We start from the raw sequence: 13,063 nt of genomic DNA, 5'->3' as shown, positions 1-13,063 counted from the left end.
GGATGTTGTGAAAATAAATGTTTTCGTTTTAGTTGATGTAGAAATCGAGCGTAGTTTAATACTCTAGTGATTTCTCGAAGCTTGAACATTTAATACGGATAATTCTCTATTTGATCTTAGTGGTAGTGACAGTTATTTCTCAGAGTTGGAGACGGACGATGATGCGTCTAGCGGATTTGATTCGTATTTTTGGTGATGGTGGCAGTGAAAGCGACTGCCAGAACAATGACACTTGGTCAGTAAATGACAAACCACGACGCCCAAAGAGGCGATTTATATTACAGTCGCTGAAGATAATGAATAATATAGTTACAATATTTAGTATCGTTGAATCAATAAAATAAACTTATTATTTGTACCCAAATATAAAGGTCTGTTGAGATTATACACGTAGAGTGCTCTTTCTGGGTTATTTGATGCAGAATTTCAGCCCCAATTTCAACGAATACTAGTATGCTTTTTCCCAATTAAACGTCTAAAATTTATAACTGAAAGCTAGAAAACAAAGCTAAACATTTTCACAAGACATGAATATGTTGAAGTTGATATTACGATATAGTAATGAGTTTGTAAACATTTAATTGTAATTACTCTCCAATAAACCATGTCATTGAAGTGCATGATAATGTCAATGTCAATTTATCGTAAACATACCGTCTGCAATAATAATAATGACAAAATGATGCTGAAAGTACGCAAACAATAAAATTGATGTTTAGTTCGCCAGAAAGACCATAAAAGTCGAAACAGCTAAAATTACCACACCTACAATGAAAACATCTAAAATGAACCCGAAAGTAAAAATACCCGTATGAAGTAGAAAACAACTATCAGTAACTGTTAAAAATCCCAGTTTGGATAGTTTACGACGCATTTTTCCAAGTGCCCGCCCGCTTAGCTCAGTAGGGAGAGCGTTGGTCTACGGGGTCACGAGGTCGGGGCGTATATTCTTCATTGCTCTTTAACCTCCTTCGCAAGAATGTAATGGTTAAAAATTTGTGTTCTAGATTTGTGGCTATTGTAGAGTTACTGATTTAATGAAAAAATAATAATGTTGTAGCCAAATTTCCCGAAAAAATAGTGAAGATCCTTTAGTCTCCACAGAAATTAACTCACATATAAGCAAATAACTGAGACCATATCAACATTCATATATAGACATTATATACTTACGTTAAATTTTTATGGTCTTGAATTACAACAACTGCAGCTTCTGTATGTATTGATTCAAACTGGCTTGAGTAACTCATTAAACAATGGACAGCGGCATACTTGATTTTCGACACACCAATTACACGTACCTTGTGTATCCTAAAAGTAAATGTCGGTAATAACAGCAATTTAGTTTCTTTAATTTTTACAAAAATAATTCGTAGAAACCTGAGTCGCTCATTCATTTATTACGGCTTAATAAATATCAAACACAAATACATCTCGCACCAACATTTCTAAGTGTCAGTTAGATAAGACGTTTCTCCTTACAGAAGTTTATCAAAATTAAGATTTATCTGATGTCTTTGGCTACCTGCTATCAATTCAATTCTAAATTTTAATATCATATTCTTTAGATCGTAGGGCATCGGCGGGAGAATGATTAGGGTCATGGACTTCAATTCATTTGCCCCCGGATGTTACTGCATGTTTTCAAATGTATTTGCGGTAGGCACGTCACTATTTTGGAATAGTTTGTTTGCTTTTGTGGAACACGAAACAGTTATGTAATTATATCTTATGTTTTGTCATACCTTACCGGGCCTGAGTAAACTTCAATATCTCCGTTAATATGAAGGTTTTCAGAAATTGTACACGATAGAATACATGCATAAGATCATGCGTTATGCCGAAATTAGTATTGTCAGTATGCGCTTAATTAATGCACTGAAATCTGCGCTAAATGAAATTGATTTTGTGGTTTATTGTGAAATAATATGTCCAATATGCTTTCAATTTCTCAAGCAATAATGCTTAAAGTATGCGCGAAGCCCTAACTTTCTTATGCATCACATCCATAGTGGTAGCTCTTATTCGCTCCTGGAAGTTTTGGCGGCAGCCATGGCTAGCTATTTATTGCATGACCAGCGTTTTTGTTTCTGCTTTGAAAATAAATAACGGTTTAATTGGTATGCTGCTCAGTACTGGTAAAATATAATATGTATTTTATATTAGATTGAAATAATTGAAAATGCACCCGTTTCAGTGTGGTCTTACGTGTTATTCATCGCGTTTGTTCCTTGGAAATATCTATTTATATTTAAAAGAATGATAAACCTCACTGTTTTTATTTATTGTAGCTTCGGTGTTGGGTATTTAAAGGAAGTTTAGTTTTTTGGTTTCGTTTGGCTAAAAGTCGAAACGAGAAGATTGTAGGTCATATGGTAATTTTACAGCTATGATTGTGTAGAAAGACCCCAAGTTCTGATCTTCAATTAAACAGCTGAATGCTTCCTCACATGAATAATTCAACGCCCCGAGGGAGGCTAGAACCAACACAGGCGAGGGGGAAGTGATTTTAAATCAAATTCCATAACTACTGGGTCACGGAAGTCCCATTTATAAATAGTAGGACATGGTATTGTCGGCTTTATTCCATTTATGGAATCCAGGAAGTACCTGATTTTTAATTTTGGATTCAGAAGTTTGGATCAAAATGACATGTTTAAATTGTTCAGCCAAGTGAAGCTAGCTAAACAAACGACATCCGACATTCGACATTCAAAAACATTTAGAATGTCGTTCAGTTCACGACATACGACATTTGACATTCGAAAAAGATGAATGTCGTATTATAAACGACATTGCACATACGACATTCAAATTTTAACAAACAAAATTAGAATGTCTTTTTTTGCGGGACATATGACATACGACAATCTACATTCGAAAACAAACTTAAATGTCGTGCAATAAAAAATGGAAAACAAATCCACATTGGATTTACGACATTCGAAAGAAAATTTGAATGTCGTCCATTGCACGACATACGACATTCGACATTCGAAAAAAAGTTCAACGTTGTGCAAAAGACGACATTGGACGAACGACATTCGAACTTCTACAAACAAAATTTGAATTTTTTTCAATTCGCAACAATCTTCGAAGAAAACTTGAATGTCGTACAAATAAAAGACATTAGATATACGACATTCGAACTTTGACATACAAAATTTGAATGTCGTTCAGAGCGCAACATACGACATACGACAATCGGCATTCGAAACAAATTAATTATCATGCAAAAAATAAAGACGTCGGACATACGACATTCGAACATTTGAATTTGAAATTGGAAAATTTGAATGTCTTTCAGTGTTCGACGTACGGCAATCGACTTTGGAAAAAATGGAATGACGTGCAAGAACGACATTGGATATACGTTATTCGAGCTTTGACAAAATAAATTTAAATGTCGTTCATTGCGCAACATACAAATTACGACATTCGACATTCGAAAAATCTCGTGAAAGAGACGACATTGGACATACAACAATCGAACTCTCACTAAAAAAGCTTTCAATGTCGTTCAGTGCGTGACATAAGACATTCGAAGAAATGGTGAATGTCCAGCAAATAACGACAATAGACATACGACCATCGAACTCTCAAAATTAAAATTTAAATGCCGTTCAATTTTTGTTTGTCAAAATTCGAATGTCATATGTCCAATGTCGCTCATTTCCAAGACAGTCAACTTGTTTTCGAATGTCGAATGTCGTATGTCGCGCATTGGAATTCAAATATTTTGTTTGTAAGAGTTCGAATATCGTATGTCTAACGTCTTTTTTGCACGACATTCGACTTTTTTTCGTATGTCGGACGTTGTATGTCGCGGAACGACAATCAATTTTTTTGTCAAAGTTCGAATATCGTTTGTCCAATGTTGTTTTCTGTATGACATTTTTTGATGTTGAATGTCGTATGTCGCACACTGAACGAAATTAAATTTTCTTTGCGAGTGTTCGAACGTCTAATGTCCAATGCCATTTTCTTGCACGACATTCATCATTTTTCGTTTGTCGAATGCCGTATGTCGCGCACTGAATGACATTCAAATTTTGTTTTCGATATTTCGAATGTCGTATGTCGAATGTCGTTTTCTGTACGAGATTCATTTCTTTTTCGAATGTCGAATGACGTTACTATGTCGCACACTGAACGAAATTCAAATTTTGCTTGTGAGAGTTTAAATGTCATATGTTTGTCATTTTTTGCACAATATTCAACTTTTAGTCGAATGTTGTATTTCACGTACTGAACGACATTAATTTTTCAATGTCGTATGTCGTTCGTACAGCCAACTTCAATCAGCCAACACTGTTCATAGTTTTCGAAATGTTCACTTCGTTTTACTATTAGCGAAACAGACGTATAGAAAGGTATATGGTTCACACCCGAAATTCAATGTCCCTACATGTAAATATTGATTTTATAGAAGAAAATAAAACGGGCAATGAAAGATAAATAAAACACTAGTTGATGATTATAATAATAGTATTGGAATTATTTTTAGATTTACGGTCAAAATGAATTAACAGACAAACCATTGATGTCATTTAAGCCAGGAATTTGATGCAAAATGTTCGCTGTATTTCAGTAAAAGTGCATACATAAGTAAATATTCAAAATAGACCACTGTGTCATGGTTGGATTATTTGAATCATATCCTTTTTTCACCACCTAAACTGAAGTTCTGACCTCGAAATTTTACGAAAGCTATATCTAGTTGCAAAGGAATTTTGTTTTAACTATTGCAGACAAAGCTTTGAATGATAATATTATTAATGACGCACTTACTACACAGATACAAAACAAACTTAATTGAAGCATACGAAAACGTATCAGTTATTGCTAAAAGATAAGAACAATATTGTCGCACATCATGTAAATAAATGTGTAGTTCAATATAAAATATTGAATTAGAAGCATCTCTTAATTGCATACATAAACTACCCTAAACCTATTTTAAGCTTTATTCTTTGCTACGCAACATTACTACTTGTTTAATAAAATATTATTTTAAGACTCAACAACACCATTTTATTTATTCTTAATTAAATCAAAGAGACAGAATTGAGATAACTGTAGAATATGGTAAAAATTATTGAAGACACACGGTTTTGAATGATCATGTTTGTACACAGCTTTAATGACTACATTGCATACACAATATACCGGTCACCATTGATGCCTTTCTTGTTGTTTTGTGTGTTCCGCTCATAAACAGTATGTTGTGTATTTCCAATTTTCTTTGATTGTCTTTCACACTAATCTTTAAATTTAATGAGACGGGTCTTAGCCATAACTTACTACGCTAATTAGCTTCTAGAGTTTTCAAAAGTTTCTCATCATATGATTAAATTACAGGCATTCATGGACATGGCTAACGTAGTAAAACTAAATGTTTATACATAGTATCTTATTTTAGATGTTGTGAATTAGAATAGTCCAATTATTTCGTGTCACTAACAAACTAGTAATTTCTTATAAATAGTTAAATTTGGTTATATCATTCAATTAAGGCACTTTATCCAGATAATACAGAGAATTGAAGCCTCTTTTTTATACTACATTCCTACCCTTTTTCCTAACTAAACTAACTTGTTATCGTGAACTACAACCCAGCGAGGAAACAGCTTTATGCATATCCTTTTACTGATACCAAAATGGTCAAATAAGATATATTATTACATGGCTCCCTCCATAAATGACCGATTCATATTTTGTAATATATAATCGGTCTATACCCATCACATGTTAATTTGGATGTTAAGTTTAAACATTTAACGTAAAACTGTAAATTTTGATATAATATTATAACACATTAATGCAATGGCTTGTCGGTCAAAAGTCAACAATTAGTTCTTGATATCTCAGATCTCAGGCAATAATTTAGACTGTTTACCGGCAAGCCATTCAATTATTATTATGCCACATTTATATTACACACCTTGCAAGCACATGTACACGTTCAAAAATGCTTTACAGAATAAATTGCAAACAATGCAAACAGAAACACATACTAACACTAATGCATTTCACATTAACAAAAACACTCATGAATGTTAAACATATAGATAAAACAATACAAACATACAAACATATTTAAAATAACTTAAGTGACCCTAGGATAAAGTACTGTTCTACGATGTTTTATGAAGTCGAAAAACAAATCAATGTATCAGGCAGTTGAAATATTGTACAAAGAAGCGGGGTTTTTGCAGGCATTTGAAAACAGCTAGCGTGTGAGCTTCCCTGAGCTTGACGGAATTGGGGTTCTTAAGCTTTGGAGCAGTGAACGAAAAGCTGCGATTGCCATACATCATGGTTTTAGTTTTTGGCATAACCAGCGTGTCTTGCGATCTTAGGTTTCTGACCGGTTTATACACTTCTATCATATCCCTAATAGGCAACTGATTGTGTAAAGCCTTAAAGGTGTGTGTCAGAAACTTGTTCTGTACCCTGTATTTTACTGGCTACAAATGAAGCTCCTTCAGAACCGGTGTTATATGATTGAAACGGGACGTCTTAGTGATGACGCAAGCTGCCGTGTTTAGAACATGTTGCAACTTGTTAAGTGTGCTGTTTGGAATACCACTAGCTGAAATGATGAAGAAGTTCATGGCGTCTGCATATGTCACCAACCGGTTTAGTCTATATGATATAGTTCTTTGGACCAAGCATTGATTTTGGGGTCACATTGCATTTCATCAACATAGGCGTCGACAACTCACCATCAACGCACACAGTTTGATAGCGGTCATTAAGATACTGTGACATCCATGCAAGTGCTTTGTCTGTGTCTCCAAAATGATGTTCGAGTTGGTGTCACAATGTTTGGTGGTCAGTCGTGTCGAAAGCTGCAGACAGATTGAGTGGCACGCGGACTGTTACAGAATTGTGGCTGAGGGATGTGAGGACGCCATTCAGTGCCAAAGCCGACTCAGATAAATGTAAGCAGACTGCAGTCCCTCGTGCAGTTTATTTTCACTAAAGTGCGCTCAAGACGCGCATCTACTACCTTTCTAAGATTATTTTATAAAATGAACGGGAGGTTAGACACAGCCCTGTAGTTTTTGAGAATGTTTGGTTCAAGACCTCGTTTCTTCAGCAGGGGTCTTATCCTAGCAGTTTTAAACTCTTTTGTAACATAACCTAATTCTATTGATGTATTTATGGGGTTTGTTATCAACGACAAGAGCTCATGAAGACATTTCTTCAAAAGCCATGCTGGTAAAGGGTCAGTTTCGCAGGATTTATTTTGATATTATTGCATGATTTGTTTTACCTCTTCTATCGCTGAAGGAGCAAAATCAATAAGAAAGACTTCCCGGTGTTCTGAACAATGTAAGTCTACTGAATCACAATGATTAGGCTATGCGAAAAAATGCCATTCCCATTTTTTTTTCAATTTTCTCGATGAAAAAGTCACTAAACTTCTGCGCAAGTTCCTTTGATGATGACTTAGAGGGACGGGAAGCATCATGGCTGTCTCCTAATATTTTCTGGTTATCTTAGGAAGATTTATTTGTCAGTGCTACATGTCTTCACTTCATCAAAAAATAGTCGGTTCGGGCCTGAATTAGGATTATTTACGGTAACACATTGGTCACTATAAAGTTGATGGTCGATTGTTAGTTTTAGTAGGGTGACTTTCTGGCTTTAAAAAATATGAACCCGGACCCCTCCGTACAACAATATAAGTTATATACCAAAATGTTCGTAGAAGACTGAAGTTTATGAAACTACCGGCATAAATCGGCATAAATGGTGGCGTTCTGAGAAAGCCAAAATGGCCGCCAAAATTTAAAAATATCATTTTTTTCAGCTTTGTGGACCCCAGTGTTGCACTTAATGATTTTAATTATGTTTTATGTCATCATATGCACAGATACACATTGAAATTACATTATTTAGTTGTTTTTCATATTTATTTCTGTAAATTTAGCAAAAAAGTACAAAATTGTTCCCTCGGATTTGGTTAAATTTAGGGTATTGGGTGTTATTTTTAACAGCAGGTAAAAGGATATGACAAAATGTATATGTATTTATGCTCAGATATAAAATGTAACATTCAGATAATGAAAATATATGCACAGAGTTAGAAAACAATTTTTTTTCCAATTCATAAGCTTTTATAAGTGGATGGGGTAATTTGACATGAATTTTAAAAATAGATGTAAATGGTTAATATAACAAGAAGCTGACATTCCCTATCAATTCTAAGCACTGTTTGTATATATAATGTTGAAAAACAAAGACAAATATCAAACAGGGAACGCCACGTACCAAAATCGCAGCCTCCCCAACATGTTATATTTGCGCAAGAAGAATGTGTAAACTGATACGTAGAATCCAAGGTGGCTACATTTTTCACTGAAAATAGCCAGACTTAAGATAACTGAGCATATGTTGTATTATCTTTTCTGAGTTAAGTCATCTTTTCTTAACCTACACATGTTTTTTTTTATTGTATAAACACATTAAGCATTTAATAAAAGCTTGCATCAATTTTACTTCATAATATTTACATACCGGTATTTATGGAAGTAAACTGGGCTGTGCCTTGTTTGAGTAACTCATTTGGATGTTGTCCTATAAAATAACACGAAGAATAGCTGACCATTGGGAATGGAAGAAACTGGTAAGTAGTATTGATCTTATATGTCCATATCTGTTTCATTTACTATCATTTTAACACTTATTTTGTTGCTGCAACAAATTTTTTTGGCTACCAATAGCATTTTTGGGTAGGACCAAATTGTTGAGGTACAAATAGCCATATCATCGGTTAATGTTTGGAAGCGGGAACATTCAAATGAATAAATGTAAACAGTGTAGAAATACACAAAATTACATACTAATAAAACCTAAAAAGGATAAATTTAGAAGAAAATATTTTACAATTATTGTTCATGATAGATTTTACAATGATACACAATGTCAATGTAATAAAACATTGAAACCAAGAATGTAGATGTAAACAGTGCATGACCTTGCCAAATTTTCTAAACAAACAAGAATCAAAATCAGCCTCAAAATTGGGTTAAAACAAGTAGACAAGTCCAAGATACTTCCATGAATTATTTGTACAACTTAATAATTTGTTCAGGACAATGATTTTGTTAATTCAAAGGTTGTCAGTATAAATGGAGAGGAAATGTATTTAAGACTGTTGGCCATCAATGCCCTTAAGAAAGTACCGCTTGAACGAGTACTTTCATTTGAAAATGCTCCTGTACCACTTAGTTTGTTTTCTGATGATGGAGACATGATGTCAACGAAGAAGTCGGATTTTGGTGAGAAGCTAGAGGAACTTGCTGGTTCTGATTTCATTGTCTCAAGTGTTTCTGAGCCTGACTGTAGGCCTATTGTTTTTGGTGCTATGGCTATTGTTCAAATGCTACAACCTTATACAGATCAAAAACAGACATACATTCAGATGGCCTCTTGGTTTTGGAGCTATATCCTTAAAAGCAGTTTGTAAACAGGTTATGTTGTCTTTGACTAATATCTGACAGATAGCTTGAAGTCCCAGACGCGCTGGAAACGTGCTAACATTAGTACCACTGCGCCAGTTGCTATGCAAATGAACATGTTGATTACTGACTGGAAGAAAGTTTTGACTACCAGCAAAAGCAAGAATGAGTTAATAAAGCTGCATACAAAATATTTGACAGAAAATTGTCATAATCTGCTTGAGACAGACAGTTATTTTTGTTTCAGGTAGTATCGATGAGAAAAATCCTACGAGCCTTTTGCAGTGCTGTTTTTTTTTTTGTTTATCAAATGAAATCAAGTCAGGAAGAAGCTGATGGTAGGATGATATTACACTTGGCATATGCATCCAGTCTTGGTAACAGGAAGGCCGTTTTTAGCGGTGTTGCACATTTCATTATATTTCATGAACAAACCCGATCAAACCGAGTCTGTTATTATTACTATTGGTTGCATTCTTTGCTTCCGAAGGATGTTTTTACAGATTTTATTAGTTCGGACACAGACGTTTTGGTTCTGTTAACTCACCACACCAGTAGACATGGTATTGACACAATCTTTGTCAAAAATGGTCAAAGATCTACACATACTGACCTTACTAGATACATACCAATCCATGTAGTGGTTGCGATGATGTCGCCAGCCCAACAGGATACTGTGAAATCATTTATTTTCGTGGGCATGAAATTTCGTGGTTTTTGTCAAAATGGCAATTTCGTGGGGGATGTGAATTCGTGGATTTCATCTTTCAAACATAAAATGAATGGGAATTTTACTTGTTCATTGTTATTAAATTTCGTGGATTGACTCAACCATGAAATCCACGAAAATTAGTCCCCCACGAATATTAATGATTTCACAGTATCTTGTTGCCCGTATATCGTGTTATAGGATGTGACACTTGTTCCTCCATGTATGGTGTGGGTAAAAAGAAGGCATTCCAGGTACTGCTGAAATATGCAGAACAACTTCATGATCTCTCCAGTCTTGGTAGTGCACCATGTTTGTCTTTCGAGTCTAAGTCTGCTGCCACTGCTTTTGTGGGGTATCTTTATGGGTCTTCAAACTGTCTTTTTTTAATTCTTTGCGTTCAAGTATCGTTCTCGAAAAAAACGGTCAGCTACCTCCAACTGACCACAGCTTATATTGCATTTACTCCGCTGTATGTATCAGATACTAATTTGGAGAAATGCAGCAAATAAAGATTTTAGTTTGCTAATCCAACTCGATTTTGGTTTCATGGTTGATCCAGATACTGGTCTATCGAGCCCACACATAGTGTCTCAGCCTGCAGCAGCACCCGAACTTCTAAGTGACCTAGTGTGTGTCTGTGAAGATTTTTGCTCTAATGACTGCATTTGCAAAAGAAATGAGCAGCCATGTACACAGTCATGCCTGTGAATTTTAAGGCTGTATTGACAACACAGATATATGCCAAGACCTGTTTACAATATAAGCTTTTAGTGCAACTGATGACTGTTAGACTTAAAAACTAAAACTGCTCCTTGCAGTCTTATCCTACTGTTTACAGTTAAAGAAAACTTTAAGTTTGCCATTTATCTAACTTTGTGTTATTCAGTTACACTACATTACATGTAGTCAGTAATATATTTCTACAGAACTGATAATGCAAGTATATCCAAAATTCGATGGATTTATTTTGTTTTAAGCAAATATAGATTCGTCGCGATTGTTTTGGATTAAAGAAAGGATTATAAGAATCTTTCACCGGTTAAACAGTTGCCCGAGAGCCGGATATTCCCATCTGCACCTACAACGGGTGACAGAATCTTTTTCTTGCATACCATATTAAAGAAATAAAAATAGAAATAAAATCAATCGAACGGCTTTCTTTTTAGAAATATTTCCTCTAGCTGTGTATTTAAACAAAGCGCGGGAAATCAACGTCCGTAAACAGGAAAGATGTCATGACGTTTCAAAGACAAATAACAATGTTTAGTTCCGGTTTTGTTTAATCAGTTGCAGCATAACGTTATGAATTTTTGATATAATAACGTTTTTGTTTTAATCGAGAAATATACTTTAAGGAAACAAGAGGAACTGTCAAGGTATCGAATATTTATACCGTTTTTATGAAATAAAATGTAAATTGCTACATATATGTAGTTTGTAATACGTCATTTACAGCACGAGAATCATCTTACACCCCGGGATGTAAGATGGATTTTTCCAGCACCGATGAAAATACCGGAAATTCCCGTCTGGTATGCAAGGAAACCTTAAAAATACCTCAAGGGGCGTGTATCAATAAATCGTTACACCAGTACGGTACTGTAAAGTAACAAGAGGGCCATGATGGCCCTATATCGTTCAGCAGAGTTGATCGGACCTACTGATCTAGTTTTTTAACCACAAATGACCCACATTGAGTAATAACTGTTGCCTTATGAGTGTTCACAAACTTTTCCTTTGATTTGACCATGTTATCTACTTTTCCTTTGATTTGACCATGTGACCTAGTTTTTTATCCAAATAATCCAAATCAAAACTGGACCTAGAGATCATCAAGACAAACATTCTTACCAAGTTTCATAAAAATTGAGTTACAACTGTGGCCTATAAAGTGTTCACAAGCTTTTCCTTTGACCTGGCCTACTGACCAAATTTTTGACTCCACATAACCCATATTCAAACTTGACCTTAACATCAGCAAGACAAACATTCTTTCCAAGTTTCATAAATATTGGATCACAACTGTGGCCTCAAAAGTTTTCAAAAGCTTTTCCTTTGATTTGACCGCGTGACCTAGTTTTTGACCTCATAATCCAGATTCGAATCGGACCTAGAAAACATCAAGACAAACATTCTGACCAAGTTTCATAAATTTTGGGTCACAACTGTGGCCTCTAGATTGTTCACAAGCTTTTCCTTTAGATTTACGCCATTTCTGCTTAATCGTGCGTTTTAAATATTTAGCCTCATGAAGTTCGTCTGTAAACCACGGACAGCTAAGTCTAGGAGCGATGATTCGTAAGCGAGCATGTATATCTATCAGTAAGCATAATCCTTTTATGCACTAACTAGCTAATCCACGTCCGTGCTTATCTGAAACGTATTTAGTGCAAGGGACGCTGAGATGTCATGTTTGAAAGAACTTACGTAAATACAGCGTAATTTCCATAAAGGAACTGGTTTCCGTATTGGAGCTGGTTTTGTGTCACAGACGTTGAAGTTAATTGCATAGTGATCCTGTGACATATTACCAGTATTGTCACAAAGACCTTGACCGGTGACCTCGACACATGATATTATTTTGCTGTCGTTCCTGGTTATTACAACCATTAAAGTATGACCGCGGGAATGGGTTGGTCCGTTCACATGTTGATGCATATCACATGCATACCACATGACTGAAGTACACTTTTAAATGTGACAGCATCTCGGTCTGGTGGAATATCGAGATGAAAATTCATGTCTCGCACAATGATGATGTCTTTATCAACTGTAGCATACCTGTCCAGGAAAGTAGGCAATTCTTCCTCTAGAAACACACTTATCTTTTAACCGTTTTGTTTCGTTGTTTTGTTGGTATTTATGTCACTGCCACTCG

The 13,063-nt window shown here is 35.1% G+C and overlaps 1 long non-coding RNA gene across 1 annotated transcript in view; it reads right to left on the bottom strand.

Annotated features, from left to right (window-relative positions):
• Positions 1 to 1,173: 1,173 nt before the first annotated feature.
• The window catches only part of LOC128557919 (uncharacterized), a 47,108-nt gene continuing 35,218 nt past the window's right edge, over positions 1,174 to 13,063 (bottom strand). Inside the window, exon 3 of the long non-coding RNA XR_008371505.1 lies at positions 1,174 to 1,311. This is a non-coding gene — a long non-coding RNA (uncharacterized LOC128557919). The remainder of the gene's footprint in view (positions 1,312 to 13,063) is intronic.

Source organism: Mercenaria mercenaria, chromosome 6 (assembly GCF_021730395.1).
Source record: "Mercenaria mercenaria strain notata chromosome 6, MADL_Memer_1, whole genome shotgun sequence".
Taxonomy (NCBI): Eukaryota; Metazoa; Mollusca; class Bivalvia; order Venerida; family Veneridae; genus Mercenaria; species Mercenaria mercenaria.
Note: the sequence above shows the minus strand (reverse complement) of the source record. Positions and strands in the feature narration are given on the sequence as shown.